This window comes from Zootoca vivipara, chromosome 5, assembly GCF_965207765.1.
Source record: "Zootoca vivipara chromosome 5, rZooViv2.hap1.1, whole genome shotgun sequence".
Classification (NCBI taxonomy): domain Eukaryota; kingdom Metazoa; phylum Chordata; class Lepidosauria; order Squamata; family Lacertidae; genus Zootoca; species Zootoca vivipara.
The window spans coordinates 1,252,595-1,272,814 of NC_142588.1; the positions used below are offsets into that span (position 1 = coordinate 1,252,595).

The following is a 20,220-nucleotide window of genomic DNA, read 5'->3' on the forward strand; positions in this document are numbered from 1 at the left end:
CTTGGAAGGCCTTGCTTTTCCATACAATTGCTGCCTATGTTAGATACTTGGGTGGTTTCCATCACCAGCCCGGCCATAAAAAGAATTTGCAGGAACTGGGGTGCATCATTGTGGAGCCTCCGTCTTAATAACAAATCAAATGGCAACTCCAGCTGACTCTTGCAGACAGAGCTGGGTGCTCCTGTTCAGGATTTCAGCTAGCCTGTTTTGGATCCCAATCCATTCCTTCTCTTCCCCTTCCAACAGCCAACCAGTATTCTAACTCAGGGTTGTTGTTTTTCCGAGAGCATTATCTGGTGCCGAGTTAAGATGCCACAACCACACATTTGCCATGGCACTGACAGCCTTATGCCCCCATCCCGGGAAACATGAAGATACTGTAATGCCTTTGTTTTATTTATTAAATTTGTATACTGCCCTATACCGGTAGATCTTAGGGCAGTTCACAGCATAAAATCACAATATAAAAAAACACATATTTGTACAGAAGCAGTTGGCTAATTTAAATGCCATTTCCGCGCTTTGGTCTTTCAAATTTTCAGCAAGAGCCTGCGCAAGGCCAAAATCTTGCCCCCACCCCCCTTGCCTTCTGCTCAGAGCCCAGTGCGGGGGAGAAACGGTAGTGCTGCCCTAAATCCGCTTCTGCAGAAACAAAGATACGCTAGAAATCATATTCCACAGAAGTCCCAGGAATCAGTCAGTAAAGCTTGAAACTGAATCTCAGGGTGGTGCGTTGGAGCCATGCATCAGGCAAAAATACCTGCATTGCAGAGGGTTGGACTAGATGACCTTTGAGGTCTCTTCCAGCTCTGCAGTTCTGTGGTTGATTATAGAATCGGAGGAAGCCTGCCCTTTTGGAGACCTTGAGCACTCTGCAGATGCTCAGGGATGTCTTGTTCTTCCGTTTTAGTTGCCAATGCAGCAAGATTCAGATTCAGCTTGTTTGGGGTGGGGGGGTGAAGTGGAGCGAAGCTTCGCCCTCCCCCCGCTTTCGCCCCCCGCCTTCTCGCGCTCCCCGCTGCGCGCGAGGAAGCAGCCGCCTCCCTCCCTCCCTCCCTCCCTCCCTCCCGGCCGCAGCGCATCTCCCTCGCCGCCCAGGGGCCGCCCTGCGCCGCCACTTCGCCCTCGGCCGCCGCGCCGGACGGAACCCCGAGCAGAGCGGCGGCGGCAGAAGGCAGAAGGTACGAAGGCGGCGGAGCCCGCAGGCCGGGCGGGAGGCGGCAGCGGCGGCCGGAGACCCACCTCGCGCCGACTCGGAGCGGCTCCCGCCGGCTTCCCCCGCCCCGCCGCCCCGGTGAGCCGAGCGAGCGCCTTCGCGGGGGGGGGGGGCGGGGGGGCTTCCTCGGCTGGCCGGTTCTTGCTTCCCAACCCCGTTTGCAATGGGGGAGGCGGGGGGGGGCTGGGAGGGAGAGGGCGGCTCCTGCTCCAGGGATCTGGTCTGGGGGATCCCTGGCCGGGGTGTCCTGGGCGGGGTGGCGATGGGGGTGGCGGGGAACCGGAGAAGACCCTCCAGGCTGCTGCTGCGGAAGCCACGCTCGGCTCCGGAAGGGAGGCCGCCCGCGGGGGTCCTTCGGCTTCCTCGCCTGGCGGGCCGGCCAAGGTGAGCGAGCGGAGGCGAGAGGCTTTCGGTGCAGGGAGCGGACCCGAGCGGAAACCGCGGGGCGGGCGGGGGCGGCGCTGGATGGGGATCTGTCGGCAACCAACGGCGTCGGGCTCCGCTGGCTTTACCGCTGCTGGCCTGCGCTACGGAGCGCGGGAGAAGCGTGACTGTTGCGCTTCGGTCCGCCTTGCGGGCATCCCCGGCCCCGGGTGGGCATCTGGGTGGGCGCGATATGAGAGCAGGATGCTGGAGCAGATGGGCCACTGGCCTGATCCTGCAGGCTCTTCTCGGGGCATACACAGAGCATCCTTAGAGTGGCGCATCCTCATTTGTCCCATTTACACCCCTCTTTTGCTCCCCAAAAGAGGCTGATGGAGAGAGAGAATGGCTTGCTCAAAGGTGAGCTGCAGCTAATGAGTTTTATGGCTTGATGGCTGGAAACAATAATGTAATTTGTTATCTTTTGTGGCTCAGTTGGTTGAGCATGAGACTCTTCATCTCTGGGTCCTGGGTTCGAGGCCCACGTTGGGCAAAAGGATTCCTGCATTGCAAGGGGTTGGACTAGATGACCCATGGGGCATGGGCGTAGGCAGGGGGGCAGGAGGGGGCAGCTGCCCCCCCTAGAAGCAAAAAAAATAATGTATTTTACAGACCATAACCAGCACTTTTCCCCTCCAAAAACTGAAGTGGAAAGGGCTTTGCTTTAGCAAGAGCAGCTAAGTCTCCGCTTGCTGGGGGGGGGGGGGACACAGCAGTAACAAAAACACATCAAATAAATAAAGCAAAGTGGCTACCAGTAGTTAAGCAGTTAAGACAATGGAGCAGATATCCCCAGGCAAGATTCAATAGCTGACCATTACACCCTATTGTTCTTAAGTGGGAGTTCTTAATGAGCATTCAGGAGCATTAAGAGTTCTATTGGCGATTTAATGAGGGTGCAGACTCAGAGGATTCAATTTGACTAAGGTGGCTCTGCAAGGCTAAAAAGAAGTGAATAAGAAAGGGGGGTGCTGTAGCTTTGACAGACACAGTGATGTTTATAAAAAGCATTGGTGTTCCAGTCTGCCCCTCCTCCTGCATCTGTATACTGTAAATCAGGGGTGGCCACCTCCCAAGAGACTCTGATCTACTCAGAGTTTAAAACTGGGGGTGATCTACCCCCTTTTGGGGGGTTCAGGTCAAAGCTGTTGAGTTTTTTTAAAGGAAGGGAAGCCCTGTTTTTTTGGGTTTAGGTCAAACTTGTTGAGCTTCTTTTAGGAGGGAGGGAGGCCCATTTTTGTTTAGGGCTTCAGGTCATAGTTCAACTTTTTTGAGGGAGGAGGAAAATTTTGGGTGAGCTTTTTTTAGGGGTGCCAGTGACCTACCAGTGATCTACCACAGACATCCAGTGATCTACTGGTAGATCACAATCTACCTGTTGGACGTGCCTGCTGTAAATCAAGCAGAGAGAAAGCTGCTTACAAGGCTTCTGTACATGCAGAGTTCCAGCATCACAGCGTCACCCAGAGGCACCCACAAATATGAGTTATCCCTCTCTCTATTTCTTCCTTCCTTCCCTCCCTCTTCCATCCTTAATAAAATACGGGGGGGGGGCAGATAAGCCCCACATAGAAAGCCCATCAACATGGGGGGATGACTCTTTCAAATACGGTATTTACCAGTAATTGGGGGGGCACCTAGGCCTCTAGGAGTTGGCTGCTATGCCTAGGAGTAGGACAATTCAAGAAAGCAGAATGATGCATATGCTATGGTAATATATCAATAGAATCATAGAATTGTAGTCGGAAGGGACCACAAGGGGAATCTAGTACAACCCCCTGCAATGCAGGATTTTTTTCCTAAGGTGGGGCTTGAACCATGGTTGAAATATTATGCTGATATGCAGCAATGCCTCGGAGCCGTCGTGGCTGCGGCCGTGTCTTGCCTCGCCCTTGCCCGCCCTGCCACCCCCTCTCGCCTGCCCGACCCTCCCGTCCTCTCCAGCCAAGCAGGGTAGCCGCCAATGCTACCAGCCCCAGAAGCACAAGGTGGCCCCTGCTGCCACCGCCACGATGTCATCAGGCCCGCTGGCCCTTTAGCCCGGCCACTTTGTGGCCCCTCCCCTTCCGTGCCTTGGCCCCGCCCCTGAACGACCATGGCTTGCCCCCCCCCCTAGTTTTGATCCTGGCTACGCCCCTGCCATGGGGGTCCCTTCCAGCTCTACAATTCTGGCATCCATCTGTCTCAGGAGAAGTCAAACAGTTGGAGAGTTACAGGGGCTGGCTATAGTGGCTGTAGATACTGATATGGGAGAGATATATTTTATTGCATGGGTAGGCAAACTAAGGCCCTGGGGCCGGATCCAGCCCAATCGCCTTCTCAATCCGGCCCGCAGACGGTTTGGGAATCAGCGTGTTTTTACATGGTAGAATGTGTCCTTTTCTTTAAAATTCATCTCTGGGTTATTTGTGGGGCCTGCCTGGTGTTTTTGCATGAGTAGAATGTGTGCTTTTATTTAAAATGCATCTCTGGGTTATTTGTGGGGCATAGGAATTCATGGTGTGTTTTTTCCAAAATATAGTCCGGCCCCCCACAAGGTCTGAGGGACAGTGGACCGGCCCCCTGCTGAAAAAGTTTGCTGACCCCTGTTTTATTGCATGTGGGGCAGATGATTCCATGATTACTGTAGGGGTGTTTTATATTAGTAGCTTTTCTTGCCTTAAATGTGTGGTGCCGGTCAGGAGAGGCTGGCAGGGCAGCACAACAGAGTTGGCCTCTTGGCAGTGGTGTCTCTGCTTCTTACCAGGGTGGGGTCAATTGTACTATAGCTATTATACTGTAGTCCCTCTCTCATCCCCCCCCCCAAATGTTTCATCAGATGCACCTACCCATCATCCCTCTCGCCAAGGGAAAAACTTGCCAAGGGAGCAATTTAAGGCTCCCAATTCTTGCTTGGCACTTTCCGCCTGCCCCACACCTGATGCCCTGTGCAGGGCAGGTAGGTGTGATTTAAAGAAGACAGTCTTCAGGGCCGTCTTCAGCAGATCGCGCGCCCTGGTGCTGAGGGGCAGAGATTGCTCCGCTGCCCGCCCCGTCCTCGCAGGGCGCAATTGGTTTCCGTGCGGCTTTGCCGCGCGGCGCCCTCCTTGCCAGGCCAGCACCCAGCTTACCAGCCCCCCGCCGTGGTGCACTGCGCCACCGGGGGGCTATGTAGAGCCGGCCCTGACAGTCTTGCAAGCTAAATTGGTACCCAAATTAGCCTTTAAGCCAGGCATTCCTCACCGCTGCTATAACAAATTTAGAACAACATACTCATTAAATTTACATTTACATGTTTTTCCTGTTCTGTTTGCCATTTCAGATTTCTTGATCCTCCCCTCCCCACCCAATATATTTATGTTAGAAAATGTAAAAAGCACGAAACAGCTGTACAGGAGGCTTAAAACCCTGTGAGTTGAGCATTCAGTGATGTTTTAAATTAATGACATTAATGGACTTGGCTTGGTCCTGCTCATTAAGTTCAGTAGGTCTACTCAGAGTAAAACACCCCATGACCCTTGCTGTCCAGTGCCTTTGAGGCTGTTTCAGAGTCAGGCTGATAATCCACATTACACGTGACATGAAGTTTCCTGCTTCTCCCCCGTAACGTTTAATGACCAGAGATTTATGTGTGCCATGTTGCATGTTTTCCCACCCATGTTGATACTGGTGGGATGAACATGGGGTGACTGTTTCCTAAATATCACAGAGGAGAGGAGCAGAACACAAACATGGGGGTGCCTTGACTGCGTCACACTCAGTGAACAGCTCTAGCCTCAGATGAAGCTTTAAAGAAATATTTTCACCAAACTGCATTCTTATTAACTATTCCTCCTCCTGAGGTTTTAGATATTTGTTGTTGGGTATGGGAAGGGTGGCTGAAATGGATCCAGTCTTTCCTGACAGTGTCTTTGTGGAGCAGTCGTTTTTTGTTGATCTGTTTGTAAATGCTTGTGTGTTGCTTCTTCAAAACTTTTCTAAGTACTTTTCAGTTTAAAGTCAATGTCATTGTTTCACTCATTCATGATGTGCAGGCAAAATGGGGTCAGGTGCATACACCTGCAAAGGTGCCTTTTACTTCATTTATATGCTATATGCTGAATACGGGCAACTGTGACATTCATGTCCCCCCCCCCCCCCGTATCTAATTCCCCCTGCTTTGGCAAAATTAATGGATCTCAGATAGTGGGATCTGAAAGGACATTTGCTTAACAAGCTCAAAACAGCCCAGTTTTCTCATGTCAGAAGCCCTTGGGTTCATAGGCACGCAGCACTACGCCCATCTAAGAGCTGGCTTTATGAAGGATGTATCAAGAAGGATACAGACAAGCTGGAACGTGTCCAGAAGAGGGCAACCAAAATGGTCAAAGGCCTGGAAATGATGCCTTATGAGGAATGGCTAGGGAGCTGGGAGCTGGGTATGTTTAGCCTGGAGAAGAGAAGGTTAAGGGGTGATATGATAGCCATGTTCAAATATATGAAAGGATGTCATATAGAGGAGGGAGAGAGGTTGTTTTCTGCTGCTCCAGAGAAGCGGACACGGAGCAATGGATTCAAACTACAAGAAAGAAGATTCCACCTAAACACCTAAACATTAGGAAGAACTTCCTGACAGTAAGAGCTGTTCGACAGTGGAATTTGCTGCCAAGAAGTGTGGTGGAGTCTCCTTCTTTGGAGTTCTTTAAGCAGAGGCTTGACAGCCAGATGTCAAGAATGCTTTGATGGTGTTTCCTGCTTGGCAGGTGGTTAGACTGGATAGCCCTTGTGGTCTCTTCCAACTCTATGATTCTATGATGCATGTTGGCTCTACTCACCTGAGAAACCTATAGAGCAGAGGCAAATATTGGGAAGCGTGAGCATAGCAAAAGAGCTATCATTGTATCAGCCTTAAGTTATGGTCTTAAAAGAAATGACCAGCTGGCTTCTCACTTAACTTAAGTAGGGTTGCCAGTCTCAATAGAGGACAGGACTTCTGTGCCTTTAATTGCCCTGCTCTCTTTTGAGTCTGGAAACCTTAAAGAGAAACCAGCAGACCCTTTGCTTGGAAATTAAACAAAGGGTCTGCTGGTTTCTCTTTAAGGTTTCCAGACTCAAAAGAGAGCAGGGCAATTAAAGGCACAGAAGTCCTGTCCTCTATTGAGTCTGGCAACCCTAAACTTAAGTTTAATTTTTAAATCATTTCTTAAAGTGAGATAGAAAAGAGGTCAGCCACATATTCAGGGGGGAGAGTTTCATATATAAGGGGCCACAAGAGAGACGGCAAGAAATAGCACAAGGAAGTGGAGCTTTAATAGGAGTTGTGTTTGATGAACAGAGGGACTGTGGAAGAGAGTAACCAAGATAGAGGGCCATCAGCAATACCATGAAGAGGCTTAGGCGATGTACCCATTCGCAGCTTAAAACGCAGTGAGGTCATTTCCCCTTGCTGGGTTTCAAGTTGTATTTGCAAGTTCCAAGAGCAGCATTTCTCAAGAAACTACATACGGATTGTGGCTAATGCTGTGTGCAAAAGGCTTAAAAGCATCAGTGGAGGTGCACTAGAGCCCGTGTGGTGCAGTGGTTAGAATGTTGGACTCAGACCTGGGTTCACATCCTCACCTTACCTTCCAAGTCCCGGACTGCAGAATCCGGGAACGGCAGCTGTGTGACACCGGAAGTTGCGTCGACGTAACTTCCAGTGTCGCTTTGCCCTTCTATGGGCACAAAAAATGGCCGCCGGCGGCTTCGAAAGTCGCTTGTACGCATGTCAGGAAGTGCGTCGACGCAACTTCCGGTGTCGCTCCGCCCATCTATGAGCACCAACAATGGCCGCCGCTGACTCCGGAAGTTGCGTCTATGCACTTCTGGACATGCGTAGATGCGACTTTTGAAGCCGGCGGCGGCCATTTTTGGTGCCCATAGAAGGGCAAATCGGAAAGAAAAAAAATGGCCGCCGGCAGTAGAAAATAACGGAGAAAAACGGGAGACGAAGTGATACGGGGGACCACCGGGAAAAGGTAAGTAAAATCGGGGTTTTCCCAGAGAAAACGGGGTACTTGGCAGCTATGGGTGGGATATCAATGCAAGGAATAAATAAAATAACCCATGATGACAATTGCTTTACAGAAACTGAGGAAAAACTAAGGTCTGAATAAGAGTTTTAGTAACAAATTGATAACAAATCTTATTAGCATTATAGAGGGAACTGACAAATCTTAGCTAGAGCAGGAATTTGAACTAGAAAAGGAAAAGAAGATGTGTATGAGCATAGGTAGGCAAACTAAGGCCCGGGGGCCAGATCTGGCCCAATTGCCTTCTCAATCTGGCCTGCGGACGGTCCGGGAATCAGTGTGTTTTTACATGAGTAGAATGTGTGCTTTTATTTAAAATGCATCTCTGGTTATTTGTGGGGCATGGGAATTTGTCCGTCCCCCCCCCCAAAAAAATAGTCTGCCCCCCCCCCAAGGTCTGAGGGACAGTGGACCGGCCCCCTGCTGAAAAAGTTTGCTGACCCCTGTGTATGAGCATGCAGTTATTGATTTATAGGCAAGATGTGATGTTCTCTATGGAGGCTCACTTCTGGACTTCAATGCTATGGGCAAAACCCACATTCCCAGCCTAAGTGTAGATATCCCCTAATGCTTTCTAGAGTGTTCCAAATCAACAACTTTGTAAAGTAGGTCAGTATTATTGCCATATCACAGGTTGAATTCTGATACATGCAATTAATTATTAACATAAACCTCTATTATCTGTTGCTTAACAGGGCATATATTATGTTCAGCTCAATCCTGTCTATGGAAGTTATGTCCCGCTGGGTACAGTGAGGCTTACTCCCGAGTAAGTGTGCCCGAGGCTGCAGTCTTAGAACTGCTGTTTTTTCTGCTCTGCACCATTGAATATAGACAACCCCACCGTGTTATAAGTGGACCATTTTGTGGTTCTGCTGTTAACTGAGCCATTTCATGAATTCCTAGTTCTGTGGGATGAGCAGAAGGCACCCATGGATTTTCTCTCAGGTGTCCAGGAGCTGAGTGGGTGTATTTGTGTGAGCAGTATATTCTTCTAAATCTTGCAGATATTTATATAGTCAAGCAGGCAATATAGCACTAGAAATTGTTGGCCCAATTTGCAGCAGTATGTATTTGAAAATCTGGCTGGGTTCCTGTCTTGAAATCTAAACCCACAATTACTCCTTGGCTCATTCTGCTTACATTCTTTATATTCTGACGGAATTGTTTTCCGTCCTGATCTGTTCTTTTCACTTGGCAATATTGTGTAAGTCAAATATAATTCCTGTGAAAGATATCTAAATTACCTCTAATAATGTAATGTGGAAAATGTACAGGATTAACAAACTATGACTTGAATGCATAGGAAAACATTGTTGAAATGTTGACCAAACACCTGAACTGTGTTCAACATTGAAACTGAAAGTCAAGACATGGAAAAATATCTATTTTAGGCTTGTAAAGGCTTTAAGCAGAACTGTGTGCACACCACACTAAAAATTCTGCTTCAGGAAAAGCTGAATTCTGTAGCCTGTACAAAGTTTACAAATACAGTGGTACCTAACGACTCGACTTCCGAATGTTTTGACTTCCGAAGTCGACAACCTGGAAGTCTTTTTGCAGGGCGCGCGCGTTCTGCACCTGCACAGAAGCGGTGCGCACTGTCGGCGCATGCGCAGAAGCACGAAATTGCGCTTTGCACATGCGCAGAACGGGCGCTTCGACAACCGAAGACTTTGACTTACGAAGACGGCCACGAAACAGATCGTCTTCGTAAGTAGACGATCTGTTTCGTTTTTCATCGGTTTCGTTTTATTGGTTTTCATACGTTTCTGTTTTCGAACATTTCGGTTTTCAAATGCTGTAAACCCGGAAGTAAATGCTTCCGTTTTTTGAACACGCCTCAGAAGTTGAACATGCCACACGACTTCTGTATTCAGTTTTCTGTATTGAGGCTTCTTTATTGACTTTTCGGATGTTTCAGAACTCGAATGGTCTTCTGGAATGGATTACGGTATATTTGAAAACCGAGGTACCACTGTACAATTATTGCCCTAATTTTGCTAGTGAAGGGGAAAAACAAGGAGTAATACAGGGCATTCTAGATCACTAGAAACTATATTTACATTTGTGACTTCTGAGATTTCACCAGACTGGCACTGTCCACGCATTCTAAAGCATATCTTCATTGGGGCATTGTTATGACCTCGTTAGTCTAAAAATGAGGTGCAGTGGAATACAGTCATACCTCGTGTTGCGTTAGGTTCATGTTGCGTCTTTTCGGCTTGCGAATGCGGAAAACCTGAAAGTGTATAGTTCCAGATTTTGCCGCACACGCAGAAGCGTTCTGCACACTTTGCACATGCACAGAAGCGCTCTATCACGCACCACGCTTACGCAGAAGCGCCGCTCTAGTTGCGGACATTTCGGGGTGCAAACTGCACCCTGGAATGGATCGTGTCCGCAGTTAGAGGTATCACTGTATGCCATTCCATTCTACACCTAAGTAAGATATCACAACAATATATTGAGATAACAGTAGAGAAATCTAATTCTAATAGTACAGCGGATTAAAAATTGTGTACTTGGGGATGAGAGAGAGAGAGAGAGAAGAAGAAGAAGAAGAAGAAGAAGAAGAAGAAGAAGAAGAAGAAGAAGAAGAAGAAGAAGAAGAAGAAGAAGAAGAAGAAGAAGAAGAAGAAGAAGAAGAAGAAGCAGAAGCAGCTCTAAGATACGGAAGCCTTCCTAACATTCTCAAAATTCAAAATGGTGCCTTCTCTTTATATAAAGAATATTCTCTATCTGCAGTGGTTAAGTAAGGTGTCTATGTTACTGTATGGGAAATGTGAAGCAGTACTGTAAAATAACTGATAAAGTGTTTAGTGCAGTGTTCTTTGTTAAATGTTGTAAGCCATAGAGTCAGCCTTAAAATGGGCTTTTGATTTCTCCCCCAAATAGGCTGTATAGAACCTCAGAGGGTTAAATACCGAGCATTTGACTGCTCTGACACAACCAGCTGACTGGGAAGAGCTGCATTTAGGTCCTCAAAATGGGGGGAAATGCAGGGGGGGACATGACACCAGGCTTGTTGGAACTCAACAAGTTAGCATCTTTTTCGTATTAGAACCATCTTAAGGTAAGATATTATGGGACCCAGGTGGCGCTGTGGGTTAAACCACAGAGCCTAGGGCTTGCTGATCAGAAGGTCTGCGGTTCGAATCCCCGCGACGGGGTGAGCGCCTGTTGCTTGGTCCCAGCTCCTGCCAACCTAGCAGTTCGAAAGCACGCCAAAGTGCAAGTAGATAAATAGGAACCGCTACAGCGGGAAGGTAAACGGCGTTTCCGTGTGCTGCTCTGGTTTGCCAGAAGCGGCTTTTTCATGCTGGCCACATGACCTGGAAGCTGTATGCCGGCTCCCTCGGCCAATAATGCGAGATGAGCGCGCAACCCCAGAGTCGGTCACGACCGGACCTAATGGTCAGGGGTCCCTTTACCTTTACCTTTAAGGTAAGATATTATTTATAGCTACCACCAACTAATTGCAAAATCAGCCAACGTGTTGAACCTGTTTAGAATGCTTGGCCCTGTTCAGATTCCAGCAACTGGGATTCAGAAGCATCTTTACCTCCGACTGTGATCATCATGGCTAGGAGCCATTTATTGCGCTCAAAGCATTTCAAAAACAAACCCTCCTTCAGGGACTCTCTTATGCATAAGAGTATTTGGTCTCCAACTTTGTAGCTAATTAATTAATTAATTAATGGATGCATTGGGTTCAATAAACATATATCTCTGCTTTATTCCTGTTTGGTGCAACTACTGAAAAGCATACATGAGGCCCAAATATACATATGGTTTGAAATGTGCGCGCGCTCTCCCTCCCTCTCTCTCTCCTGATTTCTGTGCTATGATCACGGTGGAGATGTTCTGAACTATGAGGCTCTCCATTGCTCAGGGTGAGCTGGCTCTAGCGCTGCCTTCTGAAAAGTGCCCATGCGAGACCTTGATACCTAGGAGGCTTCTGGAAATTAAACAAAAGCTTTTAAACCAGACATCCCCAAACTTCGGCCCTCCAGATGTTTTGGACTACAATTCCCATCTTCCCCAACCACTAGTCCTGTTAGCTAGGGATCATGGAAGTTGTAGGCCACAACATCTGGAGGGCCGCAGTTTGGGGATGCCTGTTTTAAACAATATATTTGCCAGGAGGCCAGGCTTGCTTCAGGCTGAAACCACGGCTGAGACTCTGTAGTCAAGTGCCACATTCATTTTCCCAGAGTGCCTCTGGTACTGCTACAGAGCAAGCTTCTTGGCAATTGCAGATGCCCTTAGAACAGGGGTCAGCAACCTTTTTCAGCCATGGGCCAGTCCACCATCCCTCAGGCTATATTTTGGAGAAGAAGAAAAAAGAACTAATTCCTATGCTCCACAAATAACCCAGAGATGCATTTTTAAATAAAAGGACAGATTCTACTCATGTAAAAACACGGACAGTCTGCGGACCGGATTGAGAAGGTGATTGGGCCGCATCCGGCCCCCGGGCCTTAGGTTGCCTACCCCTGCCTTAGAATCTGAATACAAAGTGACTTTCCCTGCTCGGTGATACATTTCCAAAAATTAAGTGGAGAATCTCCATGCCTGGCTTTGCAAAACTCACAGAGACCATTAAATATTTTAGTGTCACTTGTGAAAACCTGAACCAACCAAGAAATTAATCCGTGTTTTGTTTTAAAGGACAGATGCAATCCTGTCCAAGCTGCCCTTTGAGAGCCAAAGAGCCTGCTTGAGGCTGCCGCAGATTCCAGTTGCAAATAAGGGCTGGCTTGTTTTAAAATCATCTGGTCCTTGTTCAATCATTTTTTGGAATTTTGCTTTGTAGGTGGAAAGGTTTGTGGGTGTAGAGATTTGAAAGAGAGAATTGTGGTTATAAGTATATTTCACTGCTCGTTCTAAGCCACCAATCCAAATTAATTTGCATTTACATTTTCAGGCAAGCCAAATCTCTAGGACCAGCACTGAATCCTAAATGCACCCTGACAGCTAAATCGGAGAACATGTTGCATAGCTGTCTGGGGCCTTATTCTCTGCTAGAATAACTAGGTTGAATTCCTCCCCTCCTATTAGACTTTGCTTTGCGTAAATATACCTATGATTAAAGGGGGTGAATTTATCCAAGGACTTCTCCCCCACAAACTTTATTTTAATGGTTACTTTAAATATTTATATCTCACATTCAGATTTTAGAAGTGCCTATGGTGGCAGCTTACAATGGCACAGTTGACAATGACAATTATTACACTTAATAGTCAAGGAGCAATAAAAGAAATGCAAGAAATTTAAGTTAAGGAAGAGCCATAAAAATTCACAATTGCTGGTTCTTAAGAGCTTGGGCAAATTAAAAGGCCTTGAGCTGGTGAGCAAACAGTCCTTGGGGAGAGTACAGTCTTCTGATGCTGGGGTGTCCTCATTCACAAGGTCCTATTCTCCAGTTTCCATCCACCTGACCTCCCAAGTTCTGGAGCAGAGCCTCCGTTTATGATTGTAGAGAGCAGGCAGGCTCGGGAGGAGGCTATTTTGCTTTAATGCTTCTTGCCAATTGTGGCGATCAGCTTTTGTTCCATCTGTCTTAAGATGACTAATAAAACTTAGGATAGCTTGGATGAAGATAAAGAAATGGAGACCAAGCTGGAAGAGGTGGGGGTGTGCAGGAAAGGGGCAGGATCAGATCTCAGTGGCTGCAGTCTAATTCTGTGGGACAAAGTAAAGAAACTACAGACTGGGTCTCGATTAAAAAGAGGACATTTTGACATGGCGCTCTGTCACTGCAACACCGAGGTGCGTTTAAGTTCTATCCATTGATTCCATGAGTTGGTTCCCTTTACTTTCTCCCACGGATGTCCTATGGGGGGGGGGGGAATAATATGCTGTGTTTGGGTACTATATTGCAGAAGGGATACAAGCTGACCAGTTATCTAAGTTGCCTGGCTTTTGCCTATGATCAGATATGGTCATCTACAGGTGTGTAGAGACATGTAGAGAAATGTTAGGCAATACTGCCATCTTAGGAACTCCTGTGATGCACATCCATTTTTATATGATGGCAGATTTTCACACTGCCAAAAAGAGTTTGTGGGTGTTCTTGAGTAAGAAAAAGTGCCCAGGAGACAGGGTGGATTTGATTTAAATCAAATTGATTTAAATCAAATTTACATCACTAGTCAGTAAGACTTGGTTTAAATCACTAGTCCGCAAGGCTTGATTTAAATTATTATTTTACAGAAAGACTCATTCTTGCTGATATAATCTTGACATTTACAACCATATGAAAGTTTCATTTTTGGAATAATAAATTTTCAGAGTTTATACAGTTATATCAAAAATTACTGGTTTGGTTATACAGTGGTACCCCTGGATACGTACCTGATCCGTTCCGGGGTGCCATTCTCACTCCCAAAAGTATGTATCCAGAGTGGTGCTTTTGAGCATGCGCGAAGCGCCGATAGAGCGCTTTGCGCACGTGCGAAGCACGCAGAACGCTTCTGAGCATGCGCGCATGGCGGAACCCGGAAGTAAACACTTCCGGGTCTGCCGTGTACTTAACCTGACAATATGCAAGCTGAAGCAGACGCAACCAGAGGTATGACTATACTTTAGAAATACATAGACAGATAATTATGAAATTATTGTGAGGTTTAATAATAGTAATAGTAATAATAATAATAATAATAATAATTTATTTATACCCCGCCCATCTGGCCGGGTTCCCCCAGCCACTCTGGGCGGCTTCCAACAAAATACTAAAATACAGAAATCCATCAAACATTAAAAGCTTCCCTAAACAGGGCTGCCTTAAGATGCCTTCTAAAGGTCTGGTAATTGTTATTCTCTTTGACCTCTGGTGGGAGGGCATTCCACAGGGTGGGTGCCACTACCGAGAAGGCCCTCTGCCTGGTTCCCTGTAACTTGGCTTCTCGTAGCGAGGGAACCGCCAGAAGGCCCTTGGCGCTGGATCTCAGTGTCCGGGCAGAATGATGGGGGAGGAGACGCTCCTTCAGGTATACTGGACCGAGGCCGTTTAGGGCTTTAAAGGTCAGCACCAACACTTTGAATTGTGCTCGGAAACGTACTGGGAGCCAATGTAGGTCTTTCAGGACCGGTGTTATGTGGTCTCGGCGGCCACTCCCAGTCACCAGTCTAGCTGCCGCATTCTGGATTAATTGCAGTTTCCGGGTCACCTTCAAAGGTAGCCCCACGTAGAGCGCATTGCAGTAGTCCAAGCAGGAGATAACCAGAGCATGCACTACTCTGGCGAGACAGTCCGCGGGCAGGTAGGGTCTCAGCCTGCGTACCAGATGGAGCTGATAAACAGCTGCCCTGGACACAGAATTGACCTGCGCCTCCATGGACAGCTGAGTCCAAAATGACTCCCAGGCTGCGCACCTGGTCCTTCAGGGGCACAGTTACCCCATTCAGGACCAGGGAGTTATAAGTTATAAGTTAACTGTTTATATTTGGACAACTTTTCTGTTGTACTTTATTGGAAGAAGAAAAATAATCATTTCCTTAATAACAATTTAAACAATTTATTTACCGGTAACTAAAACAATAACATTATAGTATATGTATCCATGTTTGTTAACTGATGTGGTTAAACTTAAAAAAAAAAAAAAACCTAGACTGAGTTTTAGCACACATGAAAAACTTAAAACAAATCCTTATTTCCTGATGAATAGCCTTTGGACTATAATGTAACTTAAGTAGGAATTTTTCCTCCAAAAACTTAAGTAGGATTTTTCCTCCAAAAGCATTTTATTTTAAAAATCCAATTTAAATTAAAAAAAAATCAGATTTAAATTTCAAAAATCAGATTTAAATTTTAAAAATCAGATTAAAATTTTAAAAATCTGATTTTCTTTTTAAAAAAATCATTGATTTTTATCCACCCTGCTTGCAAGTAAACGTGTATGGTGTTGAGCTGCTAGTCACTAACATATTATTTAATAGTTACAGGTAGGAAGCCGTGTTGGTCTGCTGTAGTTGAAACAAAATTAAAAAATTCCTTCCAGTAGCACCTTAGAGACCAACTAAGTTTGTCATTGGTATGAGCTTTCATGTGCATCTGAAGAAGTGTGCATGCACACAAAAGCTCATACCGATGACAAACCTAGTTGGTCTCTAAGGTGCTACTGGAAGGAATTTTTAAATATTATTTAATAGCCATTCTCATCAAATGAATTCGGCTCAATAGCTATGATACAAGCTATCATGTCTCAGTTTAGATTTGCATATATAAAGAATTATTTGTCAACATCCCCATGAACTGAAGAGATCAGCATTATTTATCTCTACAGTTATGTTATTGAGTTAAGTTAGCTTCTTCCACTGTTCTTTTGTGTCTGCAGTGTGATAACAGCCAGTCTTTCTTGTCTCCTACATTCCCTTTCCATAATTCAACAGACAGCTGATGCACAGTGAAATCCATATTTGTACTGCTAATTATGCATCTCTACAAACTTAGCTGGGGAGGACGTATAAAAGTCTTGTACAGTACAACTAAATGGGCATTCATCACCTAGGTGGAAAAGCAAACACAGAAATAAATTGTCTCAGTGTTACAGTTTTATAAAAATGCCCGTTAGTATAACTTGAAAGATTGTAAATTCAAGAGAGTTTAAACAGATGGTTTGCATTGGTCGTCTTCGCAGTAGCAAATTGCTTATTGTATTACTAGAGGGAGGATCTTTCTGGAATATACTTAAATCAGGGCTAGGCAATTTGGAGACTTGTGCGCTAGAGCATGGTGATAATAACTCGCTTTTTATTAAGGCTGTTTGGTTTATTGTGTTTTTATCCTGTTCTTCATTATATAAGCTGCTGGTGTTATACATGCCCCCACTACCATTTTAGCCTTACAACAACTTTGTGATAGGGGTTTGGTGGAGAGGAAGTGAATTGGTGAAAGTCACCCCAAGGATCTCCACGTGTGAGGGAGGATTTGAACTCAGATCCTACCAGCCCTGAAGCCTGCCATCCCATTACGTCTCAGAGGTTCAGTCATGCACATTAATCAATGCTGTTTGCTACAACACTGTTTGGGCTGTCTTAATTTGTAGCATCCTGGTTAATCCTTTTAGAGCTGATAGTCCAAAACCACAAATGCTTCATCTCTTTCCACCCTCCTGTTGAGGGCACAGTGCTATCACTTACTTTGAGGAATAAGCAAAGGTAGATGTTTTCCTTTGTCAGCACATGTATGGCCTTTTAAGTGTTAAGTGGAAGAGCCCTGTCAGCTGTTTCGCATGCTGTCAGCTACCTTATGTGATATTTTTCTGCCCACATAAGCTTGTTGATGTTATAAGAATTTTAAGGTCTTATATATATATAATAATATGGGACTCAGGTGGCGGTGTGGTTAAACCACCGAGCCTAGGGCTTGCTGATCAGAAGGTCGGCGGTTTGAATCCCTGTGACGGGGTGAGCTCCCGTTGCTCGGTCCCAGCTCCTGCCAACCTAGCAGTTCGAAAGCACGTCAAAATGCAAGTAGATAAATAGGAACCGCTACAGCGGGAAGGTAAACGGCGTTTCCATGTGCTGCTCTGGTTTGCCAGAAGCGGCTTTGTCATGCTGGCCACATGACCTGGAAGCTATACGCCGGCTCCCTCGGCCAATAATGCGAGATGAGCGCGCAACCCCAGAGTCGGTCACAACTGGACCTAATGGTCAGGGGCCCCTTTACCTTTACCTTTATATATATAATAAAGGGATGTGGGTGGCGCTGTGGGTTGAACCACAGAGGCTAGGGCTTGCTGATCTGAAGGTCGGCAGTTCGAATCCCCACCATTGCTCGGTCTCAGCTCCTGCCCACCTAGCAGTTCAAAAGCACATCAAAGTGCAAGTAGATAAATAGGTACGACGTTTCCGTTCACTGCTCTAGTTTCGCCAGAAATCATGCTGGCCACATGATCCAGAAGCTTTCTGCGGACAAGGATAAAGAGTCAGAGAGTGAAGAAGAAGAAGAAGATAACAATTTAAATAAGAAACCCGACCAAGACTAGATAAAATCTTTCTTCCTGATATTAGGAAGTAAAATGGCATTGAAGATACATTCCTGGAATGTGAATGGCTTGAATAATAAAGCTAAAAGGAATAAAATTGATCATATTTTGAAGAAGAAAAATTTGGATATAATTTGTCTCCAGGAAACACATGTGGCGAAAAAACATAGTTATATTCTTAGAAATAAAAGGTTGGGTAAAGAATTCATAAATTCGGCAGAAAATAAGAAGAGAGGAGTGGTTTTGTATATAAAGGACAAATTGGATCCGAAATTGATCTGAAGATGAAGAAGGAAGAGTGATAGCGGTCCAAATATCGACCCAAGGAGAAAAAATGTTGGTGGTGGGAATTTATGCACCGAATGAGAATAAAGCGGAATTTTACAAGAATTTGGAGGAAAGGTTGACAGAGTTCATGGATCAAAAGATAGTGCTTATGGGTGATTTCAACGGAGTGACAGTGCCAGAATTGGATAGGACAAAGAAAAGGAAGAATGAAGGTAAATTACCAAAATCTTTCTTTGAACTGGTAGAAAACCTGGGCCTAGTGGACATTTGGAGGTTGAAGCACCCTACGACTAAACAGTTTACATTCTTCTCAGAACCAAACCAAAGTTCGGGAAGAATAGATTATATATGGATCTCCAAAGAACTAGTGCCCAGGGTGAGCAAAACAGAGATAATACCACGAACACTGTCAGATCACAACTCAATATTCATGGAACTGAAAAGCAAAGATCAAAATTCTTTTAGGTGGAGAATGAATGAAGAGCTTTTTGAAGACAAAGAGGTGGTGAAGAAAGCCAAGAATGTCCTGAAAGACTATTTTTACTGGAATTTATATAAAGACACTGGACTCGACATGGTATGGGACGCAAGCAAAGCAGTGATGAGAGGCTTTCTGATACAGCAAAACAGTTTCCTGAAACGAACGAAAGAAAAGAAGAAGGAAGAAATTTTGAAATGTCTCATGGAAAACGAGAAAAACCTGATAGATAAACCAGAGAATCAACAAATTAAAAACAACATAAAGATGTTACAGACACAATTCTCTATGTTGATCAATCAGGAGATAGAGTGGAAAATAAAACAGATGAGACAAAAAAAATTCGAATTAGCTAATAAAACAGGAAAACTGTTGGCTTGGCAATTAAGGAAACGTCAAAATCAAAATATAATAACCAAGATAAATATGGAGGGAAGAGTGACAGAGGAACCAAAGGAAATTAAGAAAGCCTTTCAAAAATTTTACAAAGAGTTGTATGGTAAAATAAAAGAAGAGGAGAAGAAGATCAGTGATTACTTGGGAAATTTGGTCTGAAACAAATTCCTGAAGAGGAAAGAAAGAAACTTAATAACAGGATAACAGCACAAGAAGTACAACATGCAATAATGAGAATGAAACAAGGAAAAGCCCCAGGACCAGATGGACTTTCAGTGAAATACTATAAAGTTTTAAATGGACAGTTGGCACCGATTTTAGAAGAAGTGATGAATGATATTCTTGCAGGAGGAAAGATCCCAAATACATGGAAGGAAGCGTATATAACATTGATTCCAAAGCCAGGTGCGGATGGCTTAGAAGTCAGAAATTATAGACCAATTTCATTATTGAATAATGACTATAAGCTCTTTGCAGATATAATGTCTAAGAGGTTGAAAGAAGTCTTGAATGAAATAATACATAAGGATCAAGCTGGTTTTCTTCCTGGTAGACAGTTAAAGGACAATGTTAGACATATAATAGATGTAATAGAGTACCTGGAAACCAAGATAGATAAGCCAGCAGTATTAATGTTTGTGGATGCAGAGAAAGCATTTGATAATATATCTTGGCAGTTTATGAAGAGGAATTTGGAATCGATGGTTGGGAAAGATTCATTTTTGAATGGGATCGAGGCAATATATTCAGAACAAAAAGCAAGATTGATAATCAACAATACATTAACAGAATATTTTGATATCACAAAAGGAACTAGACAGGGATGTCCTTTATCGCCTTTATTATTCATCATGGTCCTGGAAGTGCTATTGAATAGATTAAGAGACCTTTCCGCTATCAGAGGAATCAAAGTCGGTGCAAAACAATTTAAAGTGAAAGCCTTCGCGGATGATTTGGTTCTAACATTCGAAAATCCCAAGGAAAGTGTTGCAGAAGCTATAGAAGAAATTGAGAAATTTGGCCAACTGGCAGGATTTAAATTAAATAGACAGAAAACAAAGGTTATGGCAATGAATATGACGAAAGAGGAAAAACAGGAGTTACAGCTAAAATATGGTTTCGACGTGGCAAAAAAAGTAAAATACCTCGGAATATGGATGACAGCAAAGAATATTAATCTATATAGTGACAATTATAAACCAGTATGGAGAGAAATAAAGAAAGACCTGGAAAGATGGACTAATATGAATATGTCATTCATAGGAAGAATAGCAGCAATAAAGATGAGTATATTACCTAAAATGTTATTCCTATTCCAAACTATACCTGTTGTGAAGGGTACAAGACAATTCCAAGAATGGCAGAAGACTTTGTCAAGATTTGTCTGGCAGGGGA

General features: G+C 45.0%; 1 protein-coding gene across 2 annotated transcripts in view; it reads left to right on the top strand.

Annotated features, from left to right (window-relative positions):
- Nucleotides 1–1,080: 1,080 nt before the first annotated feature.
- Nucleotides 1,081–20,220, top strand: part of PRR5 (proline rich 5) — a 76,559-nt gene continuing 57,419 nt past the window's right edge. Inside the window, exon 1 of one of the 2 annotated variants that reach the window (XM_060275174.2) lies at nucleotides 1,081–1,294. The gene's annotated coding sequence lies outside the window, so the exon portion shown is untranslated. The remainder of the gene's footprint in view (nucleotides 1,295–20,220) is intronic. The other variant, XM_060275172.2, reaches the window with a different exon arrangement.